Source organism: Theropithecus gelada, chromosome 5 (assembly GCF_003255815.1).
Source record: "Theropithecus gelada isolate Dixy chromosome 5, Tgel_1.0, whole genome shotgun sequence".
Lineage (NCBI taxonomy): Eukaryota > Metazoa > Chordata > Mammalia > Primates > Cercopithecidae > Theropithecus > Theropithecus gelada.
The window spans coordinates 165,691,609-165,704,989 of NC_037672.1; the positions used below are offsets into that span (position 1 = coordinate 165,691,609).

The window sequence follows — 13,381 nt, forward strand, 5'->3', positions numbered from 1 at the left end:
GCTTGCAGTCCCAGCCACTCGGGAGGCTGAGGTGGGAGGATGGCTTGATCCCAGAAGATGGAGACTGCAGTAAGCTGAGATCATACCACTGTACTCCATCCTGGGCAACAGAACCGGACCTGTCTCAAAAAAAAAAAAAAAGAAATCCCTTTCTCCTTATGTAACACTACTTGGCCTAGAAAAGCCAGTGTTTCTGTCCACTGTGCTCTGCCAGGGCTGCTTATGTAGGGCCCTTTGTTCATAATATGACAGCGAAGCAGGTGACTGAATCAAAAATTAATTCCTCCGTGATGCTAAAAGACTGTGTCTGTGTTCTCCAAAATGGAGTCAGTTTGTGCAGAGAATTTTTGTCAGACCAGTTTATTCATTGCTACACAAAGTTTTCTTAAGTGTCATGCAGTGGGCAAACAAGGGAACAATGACACCAAAGTTACGTCAAGCTTATACTTGTACCACCCACAAATGAAGATGGAATAATAATGTTGCCACCTATAAGCTAATGAACAAAATGCAACAATGGGCTCAAACATGCATATACCCATTGCCAATAAATTTATCTCTAATGAGACTTTTGCTAAAATTGAGGTCATGATTTGCAGAAGGCCTGGCTTTTAAAGAGGCAGGACTGAATTTAGTCTTTATTTATGGTTCCCGTATTTTCTTTTTACTTGCATTGAAAGCTTTACTTCCAAAATCTTACCTTGTCAACTTTGTCCAGAAATACATTTTTTAATTTTTTTACCAATCCTATTAACTGAATACTTTTTAAATGATATTCTAAACTCCTATTTCTCTCAGTGCAGTCTTCTCTCTTTGAACTCTTTTCATGAGCCATATCTTATTAAAATCCATTACATATTGTAAAAGAAATAGCTATTTGAAAATATTCATGGGCCACCATTTCCTTTGAACATAGCAGATTGAACCAAAGTTTAATTTGAAAAGTCTTTCTATAAATCCTATAAATTGACCAAATTTTCTCAAAATCATTGAACTTTTTCTAAAGTTACTAAAAACAGACAAATATACTAATACAAGAATAATTCTTTGGAGCAATGGAATTGTTTTTTACATTTACATCTATGGAAATCTTAGGTTAAAAAAAAAATCTTGATTTTTTTTTCTTGAAATCTAGTACTTCACTGTATCAGCAGTGACCTAGTGTAACTCATTCAAGGGGCCCATAACAGGCAGTATCAATATTATTGTCAATTGTTTTAACTGTCAATTATATAAACTATATATCAGATAAATTCTTTTTTGTTGTTTTTTTGGTTTTTTTTTGTTTGTTTGTTTGAGACAAGGTGTCACTCTGTCACCCAGGCTGGAGTGCAGTGGCACGATCTTGGCTCACTGTAACCTCCACCTCCCAGGCTCAAGCAATCCTCCCACCTCAGCCTCCCAAGTAGCTGGGACTACAGACGCACACCACCACACCGGGCTTCTATTTTTTGTAGAGATGGAGTTTTGCCATATTGCCCAGGCTGGTCTCCAACTCCTGGGCTCAAGTGATCCTCCCACCTTGGCCTCCCAAAGTGCTGGGATTATAGGCGTGAGCCACTGTGCCTGACCAAATTCATTTCTTTAATTGCCAGTGTTATCAAATATTTTCTCCTATGGAGCTTATGGTCTATATTCAGATAATTTTCTAATTTTAAATACATTTATTACATTTTTATATTTAAAGAAAGTTTAATTGGAATATTTGGCTTCTCCTTATTCTCTCCTCTCTCCTCATTCCATTTCCATATTGGAGTCTAGGTTTGTACATTTTATTTTGTTAAAAATATATACTGCAAAATAATCTCAACGATTCTCTTAGTAGTTGGATGTCTTTGCTAGAAAACCTTTAACTTCATCACTGAAGCAAATCATTATATATTTTCCTAATGAGAAAAATAAAGTACTTCAGATAACATAATCCCGTTTATTTGACCCAGAGGGTTTGTGTATTGATCCAAAGGAATGGATATTCAAGTTTAAGACGTGAAGGACTGGGTAGAAGGAAGGTTTCAGAGATGACAGCTTTATCAATGTTAGGGAAATAGACCCGATTCCCTCCTTCTTGTGAACATAGTCCACTATATATAGCCTGTTGGAGTCCGTGGTTTCCTTTGAATTTACTTCGTTCTTCTGAAAACGACACTGCAACACCCTAAGCAGCTCCATTGCTGACAGAGTTTTACTTCCTGTATTTCTGGGAGCAACAATGGAATCATGGCTGATGTGGGAGTTTTCTAAGCACTCTGGAAATCTACATGAAATGCGACACAAGATTCTTTGTTATGGTGTCACCGGAGGTAATATTAATAGTATTAAAAGAACAAGCTGAGGACTTTATGCATGATCTCACCCATGACTTCATGAATCGCCACTGGGATTAATATAAAATGTGTAATCCTCGCCTAAATATGCCATCTTTGTCTATTATCCATCACTATATTTATAAGACACAACTGAAGGTTTTTCCTATGTAGGGTAAGTTCAACTATTTAGTTCACTGATTATAGTATTTCACCACTTATTCAGGAAAATCACATAAACAGGCAAATTCCCGCTATGCCTCTTTAGTAATCCACATGGAATCTGTGGATGATTCCTTCAGAGCCAGCATAACTCATTTGATTTGGAAAAGGGTGCTCAATAGTGAGTCAGATTCTTCTGTGGATCAAGCGGGACATGTTTAGAAGCTGCCTTAACTATTTCAGATCAAGCAGACCTGACTGTGCACAATTAAACTTGGCAATAATAAGTTGCTCCGTTGGTAAAATGGAGATCTTAGGGACGGTGAACAGACAGTGAATGGACTTCTCATAAATATGTAATTTTTACTCCAAATATATATGTTCCTTGGAGCTTGGACTCTGGAGTTAAGGATTTGCATCTCTACTCCTCCCCTTACCAGCTCTGTGCCCTTGGGTAAGTTACCTAACCTCTCCGTGCTCACTGTCCCTGGAATGATAGTTATAGTGATACTTCCTCATGGTTTCTATAGTCAGATAAACATGAGAATGCATGTGATATGATTGGCATAATGCCAGCCCAAAGTAAAGTTCAGATTATTTTTTTCTCTGTCTTTTTTACTATCTGTAACTACTGTGTTTTGCAAAAACAAAAACAAAATTAAAAGGCAAAAACAAATAAAACCCAGCTCCCCACCTGCTACATACCAAACAGTATGTTAGGCGCTGCCCTGGCAGCATCGTGCTGTCTTTTCAACAGCAGTCCAGTGGCGTAAATACCTGAACCTCCACTCCCAAAACAAAACCTTTGTGAGTTCAAGGGAGACAGTGGAACTGACCCCACTCTGGCCAGCTCCAAAGGCCATGCTCTTTTCAGGACATGCCTTCACTAGATGACCTCTTCAGCCCCTCCCAACTCTGATTTTGAGTCCTCTGGAGTTGTCTCGGATGTTCAAGGCTTACCTCACTCTCACAAGCTCAGCCTGTGTTTTGTTTATCGTAGCGTGACCTTTCTTTACATTCCAACTGCAGATGCGGTCGTCACGCTCCCTGCGACATAGCATTTGGTGTCCACTGGGTTCTAGTTGTGTCTATATGTACAAGCAGTCCCATTTCTTTCTTCCTGATCCATTCTCCCTGCTCTTAATAAAAAGTTATGAACAAACCAAAGAACCATAAAGTTATCTTTACCAATAGGATAGATGAATTTGCTTTTATGTTCAAAGTATGAGTTGTCCTTGGAGGGGTGTCCTTTCCCTCCTCCCCTAATAGTCTGTCTTCATGATCAGATAATGCATGAGCCTGATCCACTTTAGAAGACCCACATTTTGGTTTTTAAAAGTTTCTCACTTTTCTTAAAATAATTACTAGTTGTTGATATGGAGACAAATGTTGCACTTAATTACAGAGTCCAAATTCAGAATAGTCCAAGATTGTTAAAAGTTGCTTATTCTTAAAAATGAACGGACTAAAAATGAACGGACTAAAAGCTGATCTTAAGCATTCCACTCTCAGAAATGTTTTCCCAAATGTAACATTACTATGAATCAATATCAGGTAAAAGCTATAATTAATCTGTTATTTTCTTAGTCTTGTTCTTGTTTGATAAATGTACTTGGGAACCCTTGCAAAGGTAGCAACTACAATAGAAGAAATATGCCATTCAGGCAAGATTCTGTGACTCTAAAAAATATAGTAAGGGCTAAATCAAGTTTTTAAAAATAACATCAAAGGCCAGGCACGGTGGCTCATGCCTGTAATCCCAGTACTTTGGGAGGCCAAAGAGGCAGATCACAAGGTCAGGAGTTCGAGACCAGTCTGGCCAACATAGTGAAACCCTGTCTCTACTTAAAATACAAAAAATTAACTGAGTGTGATGGTGCACCCTTGTAATCCCAGCTACTCAGGAGGCTGAGGCAGGAGAATTGCGTGAACCCAGGAGGTGGAGGTTGCAGTGAGCTGAGTTCACGCCATTGCACTCCAGCCTGGGTGACACTGCAAGATTCCATCTCAAAACAACAACAGCAACAAACATCAAAACACCAGAAGTGAATGGAACAAGATCCTGATGCTGAACTGATTATCAGAACATCTGTTAATAGACACCATTGATCACTGAGGAAACACATAGCAAAAGCCTCCTCGTAGAAAATGTGCCAAGCCAGAAGCCAGGAATCTTCTAGGAAAATCTCTAGTTTTCATTCAAATATTAAGCAAAATGCCTGAAGATGTATTAACATTCCTTTGCTGCTACATGGAAATAAAATAAACGAAAATATAGAGTTTGGGCCTTAATTCTTAAGTTAGAAAAGCATGATTGAACAATGTCGATTTGTGGTAGCAGTAAAAAGACGTTCACTTGGTTTGCTAATCATATCTACTTTATAAAATATTATATACTACCTATGCTGAGCATTTTGAGCTAGATGGTGTGTAATACCTGTTAGTAGTTAGACAGATCAATCAGTCGATTGATAAATAGATAGATCTGTGATTTGGTTTTGCTGCCAAGATCTTCTTTCTTTAGTGAATACTATTGGTTTTAATGTCTTTCGTTTTAGTGTTTTAGTTTTTAACCACCTATGTTTCACTATTTTCATTGTGAGGAAAATATAAAAAGGAATGATTTGAAGGGTTACTTTCACCCTTTCCACTTTTCTCGCCAAATACTTGGCTAATTGAGCACAATGTTTCATCTGAAAGTAAATTTGTATGTTTGAAGCCATAAGCTCTGAGCCAAAGCCTGCTGAAGGTACAGCCAGAGATGCATGCCCGGAAGCAGAGCCTCTGGCAGATACAGCCAGCAAAGCTGAAGGGAGTGCCCTGAGGGTCGCTCCTGATGAAATAAAAGCTCATTGTGTGTTTGTTCTCTGCCCCTTTCATCTTATCTCAAATCCATAGAATGCGAAGTTTTAGTTAGGGAAGAATGAAATAAAAGTAATATAAGGAGAAGACTTGATCAGAATCTTCAGTTTTCAGAGGAGGATGGAATATTCTTTTTCAAACTTGCCAGAAATTCTCATCAGTGCTTCTACTGATGCTAGTTCTAGCAATTCTGGGGCTTGTTCAAAGTGATGGCCAAGATGTATCCACACCTCCCACAGTTCATGTGTAAAAACTTCAAAGTTGCAAACATTAGAATATTCAGTGTTTTGCATCAGTGTCTTCAGTCTTCCCGGATTTCAGCACTGAAAAGTGAAAACTGGTCCACGTGCATGCATCTTTCTGGGCACCTGTAGTTGGAATAAGGCAGACATAGAGATGACAGATCTAATGAATCATCCTTCTTTTGCTGCCTCTTCAGAGTAAAAGAAGTGGGTATGTTTTCTCACAATCAACTCTCCAAGTCTCTTCTACCCCATAGTCCCTTCCATGGCAGGTAAACACTAGAGGCGGTAATAACAGACATCTATTTTATTCTTTCTGAGCTTATGTTGTGAGTGGACTCCTAAATCATAAAATCACAAAATTTAAGAAGCGCAACTTAAAAATCTATCAGACTAATCCCATTATTGTGGAAATAAGGAAGCTTCAGAGTCCCACAGTTAATGGCACAGATCACGCGTCCTAACTCCCGTCTGGTGGCACTCTTTACTCAGTGTCATATCACAGCCCCCAAGAAAACCCTGCTGCAGGTCGGGTGATGTCATTGCTGCACCCCTAAGGGCCATTTGACATGGAAGTAAACGAGCTGAGAATTCAAAAGAAGGTGGAGCTAAACAGGGAACTACTATTAGAAATATTAGAATAGACAAAGTCGTTTTCACTCTTTAAAGCTTTTGTCCCAGGACAATGAATTCTTGTTGGTCTATCACCCTCTCAAAAATGGAAGAGATAATAATGCTTTGTATTATCCCCAGAAAGATGACTCTGGTCAGTATATTGTTAGGTTAAAAAAAAAAAAAAAAGGTTATAGGCCAGGCACGGTGGGTCACACCTATAATCCCAGTACTTTGGGAGGCCAAGGCAGGTGGATCACTTGAGGTCAGGAGTTCGAGACCAGCCTCGCCAACATGGTGAAACCCCGTCTCTACGAAAAATACAAAAATTAGCTGGGTGTGGTGGCGGGCACCTGTAGTCCCACCTACTTGGGAGGCGAGGCAGGAGAATCGCTTGAACCCAGGAGGCAGAGGTTGCAGTGAACCGAGATCACACCACTGCACTCCAGCCTGGGTGACAGAGTGAGAATTTGTCTAAAAAAAAAAAAAAATTATATACTGGGTGCGGTGGTCACATCTGGGAGGCCAAGGCAGGAGGATCACTTGAGATCAGGAGTTTGAGACCAGCCTGGGCAACGTAGCAAGACCTTGTCTTGAAGAGAAAAAAATGTTTTAAATTAGCTAGGTATGATGGCACGGGCCTGTAGCCCTAGTTACTCAGGAGGCTGAGGTGGGAGGATCACTTGAGCCTGGGAGGTCAAAACTGCAGTGAGCCATGATTGCACCACTGCACTTCAGCCTGGGCAACAGAGTGAGATCCTGTCTCAAAAAAAAAAAAAAGTTACAAAATTGTATGGAAACAATGATCTAAGCTATTTTAAGTGTGTGTTTAAATACACATACAAAAGCCTGGAGGACTATACGTTAGGCAGCTAACAATGTATCTCTGGGAGTAAAATCACAGGGACATTCAATTTTGATTTATTGCTTAAAGAGCAATATTTGGTTTATTAATATTTTACAAACATCATTATTCATTTAAAAGTCAATAAAGATATTTCTGAGAGAGGAATAGACTACCTGGCTGAAGGCAGTGAACCTAGCAATGCTGGCGTTAGATATCAGTAATGAAGGCAGCATACAGTTACGGTATTAACCCCTTTAAACAAGTGGTCTACTGGCTATTCAAAACTAGTTGGCATTTATTGGCCGTTACCGAGTGATCACGTTACTGAAACAGCCTGGCACAACAGTAAGTTCAGTAAATGGTGGATATTACCATTCGTTCACTCATTCATGCATTCATTTTGTTGACAGCTTGTTGTGTGTGAAACGTTTGGTCCCAGTGGCCAAGGAGCACACGCTGGAAGCAGAAAGAGGACGGAAATTGTTGTGACATGGTGTGCCAAACCGGCTACCAGAGGATTATACACAGAGCCGGGGTGTCCTTAGCTGATCTGGTGAAAGAAAAGTTGGTGATCTGGATTTAAGGCTAAGCCCACAATCTGTCACAAATTTTGCATAGAATATTAATTCTGGGACGAATGAGACCAGTTCCTCTTTGAAAACAGTTCTACAGAAATTCCTGTGTAGATGAGTGTTAAAACAAGTGACTCAGGACCTCCAGTAGGTTATGACCTGAGAGGACCACAGGATAGGATAGGGACTGGGTTCCTCAGATGTTGCTGGATCAAAGTGCTTTATTCCTCTCACCCTAAGGACTCCTGAATTTAGTTATTACACGGAACACAGCAAACTAATTAATGGAAATCTAAAAATTATCCTTTCTCTTCCTTAGAGAAGAAATATACTGCATGATGATTTGTGCTTTTCGATTTAATGTCACATACTCATTTTTGCACTGTACGTGAATATCCGTCCTCAGAGCTGGGACTCTCCCTCCCCCCAGCCCCAGCTCAGCCCCAGCCCCGCGGTTCCATTCCTTCAGGGCAGCTTCCATTCCACCGTGAGTTTCTATTGCTTTCCCCTAAAACGCTGCCCTGGAGTCGGGTTTATTGGACACTCTAGTCTGTAAAGGAAAAAACACAAACACCGGAGGAGAATCATCCTAACTTGCCGACAACATATCTATGGGCCTAAAAAAGTTACATTCTTTCCCGTTATTAGCACTTCTCGATCGTTCCAGGAAAACCCGATTTGTAACCTGGCTGCCCCAGGAAGGGGCCTGAAAGATGCAAAGGGCGGGACAAGGTTACGAGTGGGTGCGGGGAAGCCTCCCTAACCTGGGGGCCGCGTCCGAGAGCTGCGAGCCACGCCTCCTCTCTCCCGGCGGCGCCGCCGGACTCTTATTTTGAAGGGCGGCGGTGAAGCCTCGGAGCCTCCTGAGTCACCCGGCGGGCGAGGTATAAAGCCCGGTACCTGCCCCGCGCCCGGCCCGCGGAGCCCGCTGCAGCTCCCGCTCGCTCCGGACGCGGAATCGGGCAGCAGCGGGAGGCGGCCGGGAGAGCCGAGGTAGGAGCGGGGAGTCGGCCCTGAGGCTGGTGGAGGAAATGTGTGAATTAAAGGGAGGGCAGCGTGCGGGGTGGGCCGCGAGTCGGGGGTGGAGGGCTCGGAACAGGGTGGGGGCGGGTAGGACAAGAGACTCGTCAGAGCACTTTCCACCCGGCCAGTCCCTTCCCGAGCCCTCTCCCTCCCCCGGCCGGCGGGAGCACAGAACCCTGAAAGCCGAGCTCCAGATAGGAATGTTTGCATCATCTTGGCAGGGTCGGGGCGGGAGAAGATGCTCTGCTGCCACGGACGATCCCTCTCGCTCTCCTAACTTTTCTCTGAACACCTCGCACCCACCACCCCCGCCCCTCTCTTAATCTTGGCCACGCTCACCGAGGGGTCAGACCTAGGGTGGGAGGGCAGAGAAAGCGGGGCTGGCAGACGGGGGTGAGGGCCGTGGGGGCGATGACATCATTCCCTGGCAGCTGGCGGGGAGGGGGTGGGGACGGAGGGGTCCCCCCGACCTGAGCCGAGCCCTCCCCTTCTCAAGTCCATCCTCCTTTCTTTGGGATGGTTCGCCCCACCTGGGCGCCATTCAAAGAAAGTTTGCGCGTAACTCGGGGGTCCTTTCCCCGGCCGGGTGCTGTGCCCGGCCCGCAGTCGGTGTTTCTTCCGGGCCTGGGGGCGGCGTGGAGCCCGCGGCTCAGTCCCCGCAGTCCCAGGCCGTGGCCGCTGCTTTGTTCACGCCGGGCGCGGGCCGAACTCGAACCTCAGCTGCAGCGCTGGCAGCGCGCACCGGCCACGCGTGGGTTCCAGGCCACTGCCGAGCCAAAAAGGGAAGGTCCCCTGAGCAGCCAGGCTGGCCCTCCCCGGGCCTGGGTACGCTCCCAAAGCTGGACCGCAGGGCTGTGGGCCGGCCCCGCCCCGGGGCTGGGGGCTTCCCGCGCGTTTGTCTCATTTTAACTTTTGGGGGCAGCTCTGTCTCGAATGGTGAGTGGTCCAGACTCCAGAAAGGAGTTTGCTCGCTTGAGCCCGGATTGAGGCTTGGGACCTTTGCTCTCTTGCTGGGGACGGAAGGGGGCGCGCTGGGGAGGAGAGGGGGCGTCTTAGTCGGGTCTCCCTGGGCTCGGGCATCTTCCCACCCTGCGGAGCTGGGTCTTGCGCGGCACGCCCCGAACAGGCCCGGGCACACCGAGCCCCGTTACTGGTCTTCAGGCGAAATTCCAGGACGGGTGTGCATTCATCAACCTGGGAGTCTCTAGGAGCCCGAGATGACTGAATCTACATTTTGATGTGTAATCACAGAGAAACTAGCCCGAGAAAAGGACAGAGGGACGGACCCAAGTTTCAGAGGCATGGAATAATATGATCCTGGTTCATAAGCCTTGAAAAGCTCCCCTCCTCCAGGTTAAGGAATGGTGTCACCAGCCTTGGCTGTGAGGATAGTTTCTTGATTTGTGTTATGCAGGCTCCTGTCAGGAATGTCTGCTTAACTCCCACTACCTAAGGAAAAGATAGCCAGAGAACTGGCCAGGAATCTGGGTTTGGATTGCTTCTAGCGCTCACAATACAAAGATAGCATCTTTCTTGCTTTGTTTTTTCTTTACATCCCCCCCGAAACCATTTTTTCCCCCTTAGGACTTGGCAGACTTTGATTTAGATAAGAGGTTTGAGTTCATTTGATTTTCCCCATGTCTGTTTAGATCAATGGATATAGGAGATAGTTTGCAGCTAATGTACCCCTATGCCTTAGTGTGAATGTAAGATTTATAACTTGAGAGAGGCAGTTAATAGCACATCCTTGAAGCATAAACATATGAGATAGACAAGAGCTAGATAATAAACGGTTTTTCCCCTAATCCCTAAGCTTTACTTATTTTTTTTTACTGATTCTTGTACTTTGTTTTTAGAAAAAGGAGTGGGGTTGGTTTCCCAGTGACTGCATCCATTAAGAAACTGGGCATGTACAGCAAGTAGCAAAATATGCCAACATCCAAACCATCTCTGGCTATGTGAAAACTTGGTGCCCTGTGTGAGGAGCATGGGGGATGGTTGGAAATAATGTAGCTTTATTTTTATTGTGATTGTTGGAATTCATGAATCATAAAATTCTGATAGCTGGGATGGCATGGTAGCTCACCTGCTTTAAATAATGTAGTAACTACAGGCCCAGCCTGTCCCAGGTGAGGACCATTGACTTAGTAAACAATAAACAGATGTCCTACTCATAGCAGCCTTGGTATTGCTTCAGTAGATCCTTATGAGCTCTAGATAGTTTTCAGTTGACTTTTAATACTTTTAAAGGTAACAATAGGCTGGGCATGGTGGCTCACACCTGTAATCCCAGCACTTTGGGAGGCCGAGGTGGGCGGATCACGAGGTCAGGAGTTCGAGACCAGCCTGACCAGCGTGGGGAAACCTCGTCTCCACTAAAAATACAAAAATTAGCCAGGCACGTGTGCCAGGATTATAGGTGTGTGCCTATAATCCCAGCTACTCAGGAGGCTGAGGCAGGAGAATCACTTGAACCCAGCAGGTGGAGGTTGCAGTGAACTAAGATTACACCACTGCACTCCAGCCTGGGTGTCAGAGCGAGACTCCATCTCAAAACAAACAAAAACAAACAAAAATTAAATGTCACCACCTTGCATTGTACTTGATCTTCAGAATTTTACTCTATTGTCTTAAGCCTTTAAAACTTTGCTCATGAGCTATATTATTTAGACTATCTTTGAGGGTAGTTGCATTTTTCCAAAATATTATTTTCCCTAGGTTACAGTAAACTTTTGACTCTGTTAAATTTGAAGCAACTAATTATTCCTGAAACATATAAAGCATTTCCTGGCAATGTTCAGGGAGTCCATACTGCTCAAGGTGCTAAAGTCATTATTTCAAGGGGAAATTATTAGCGTGTTCCAACAGTTCTTAATTGTCCAAACAATTGTTGATTTCCCCCCTTTCCAGATTTCTTTCACAATAATTGGGAACTATAAAAAGATGTATTCGACATTTTCTTTTGTGTATATTTTCCACTTAAACAATTTTGTATCAAAACGTATGGTACTTTTTCAGCACTTATTTCAGGAGATCCAGAGAAACACTGAGTAATCACAATTCACTATGCTTCAAAAATTGCCTCCCTTTCAGTATCTTGCCAAATAATCTTCTTCAAGTAAATGGGGAAAGTACACACTAACCATATACTTTTTTAAAATAATACATTAAAAGAGCACTAAAGTGTTCTTTGAAAGTGCTCCTGGTACTATATACATATTGACTCATTCCAGCAATGTTCTTTTAAGATACAATACAAGAATTGGAACTCGACCAGATTTGAGAGAAAGATGCAGAGAAGGTGAAGATTTGTTCCAGGGCCATACAGAGAGGAAACTGAGACACTCATTTCTTCTTAGTTCTGTCTTCCAGGTTTTAGCCCTAGATCTCTGAGATTGCACTAATTTGAGGGATTTTTTTTTTTTTTTTTAAAGAAAACAGGGAAGGTCTGTTATCAAATTTTAAGAGAGGATAAAGAATTAGAGATGGTAGATGAGAAATGTTTCATCCAAAGGGTCTTTTGTTTGTTTTGTTGTTTTTTTTGAGACATAGTCTCGCTCTGTCACCCAGGCTGGAGTGCAGTGGTGTGATCTGGGTTCACTGCAGCCTCTGCCTCCCAAGTTCAAGCGATCGATTCTCGTGCCTCAGCCTCTCAAGTAGCTGGGATTACAGGCATGGGCCACTGTGCCTGGCTTGAAGACTTTTAATGAATAGAAAACAGTGGCCTATTCTTATAGAAAAGACATGAAGATAAAATGAAATAAGGAGAGCCTGAGGTGTCAGGGAAGGAGAAAGAGCATTTTGAAACTGGTGGCAGATACAGTTCTTTGCCCAACTCCATGGGCTACTTAGGGCATAGATTTCCTCCTGCACAGTTAATCTTAGCTGCCTTACTGGTTATGTGCTTTAGGGTTGGCCGTAATTGGTAACATAAGCCATTCCAGTTAGGTGAGCCTCTCTTCCTTGTGTATTTTGGATAATGACTCCGAGGAAACAAGCTGGAAATGTGGGATGGTTAGCTAATGTCAGTGCCGAGTCTCCGTGCTCAATGCGCGTTAGCGCAACTGCCAAAGCTCCGCCGCTATGGTAAGTCAAGATGGTGATTTTCAGTTTGGCAGAGACTGTTGGAAGGCGTAATGGCTTATTTGATGGAAAAGATTTCCTGCTGTGGGAGAAGCTGCCATTTGCAGACAAGGTGTGTCAGCCAGAAGAAATGAGCAATAACCGTTTTCTGGTTTCTACTGGCAAAAGCTTTGTATTTTTTTTTATATAGAAGTGTTAAAAATAGATTCATAAGAAAAATTCATAAGATTCATACGAAACCAAGTAAAAGGTACAGACACTGAAATTTCACCAGTGAAGGGGAGAGAAGAGAGCCAACCTTTGTTGAATAGTCATTACTAACCAGGTGCTTCCGTTCTCACAAAATGGTGTGAGGTAGGCCCGCCACATTAGAGAACCGAGATCAGGCAAACAAATGAAGTACTGCTGGAGCGCCGCGCAGGAGACTCTTAAGCTTGGTGTTACCGTCTATGACATTCGGATGCCTTCGTGAGGCTGTCAAACTTACTGTGAAGTAGGCGGCCCTCAGCTTTCAGATGGGTTGTGTTCTGATTGTGAGTTTATAAAAACTCACTGCTGGGAACCCTGAACACGCTTTTTCACTGAAACTATGTCACATTTAGTGGTTAGTTTCCCAGGCCAGCCCAGAAATCATAGCTGAAGTATTCTGTCTTATTAATAGTACCATAGAACCAA

The 13,381-nt window shown here is 43.4% G+C and overlaps 1 protein-coding gene across 5 annotated transcripts in view; it reads left to right on the forward strand.

Moving 5' to 3' along the window:
• The window catches only part of PALLD (palladin, cytoskeletal associated protein), a 436,926-nt gene that overhangs the window by 332,801 nt on the left and 90,744 nt on the right, over nucleotides 1-13,381 (forward strand). The window contains exon 1 of one of the 5 annotated variants that reach the window (XM_025384608.1): nucleotides 8,434-8,593. The exons of the other annotated variants lie outside the window; for them this stretch is intronic. The gene's annotated coding sequence lies outside the window, so the exon portion shown is untranslated. Of the gene's footprint in view, nucleotides 1-8,433; nucleotides 8,594-13,381 lie in introns of those variants that run through there. 5 annotated transcript variants of the gene reach the window in all.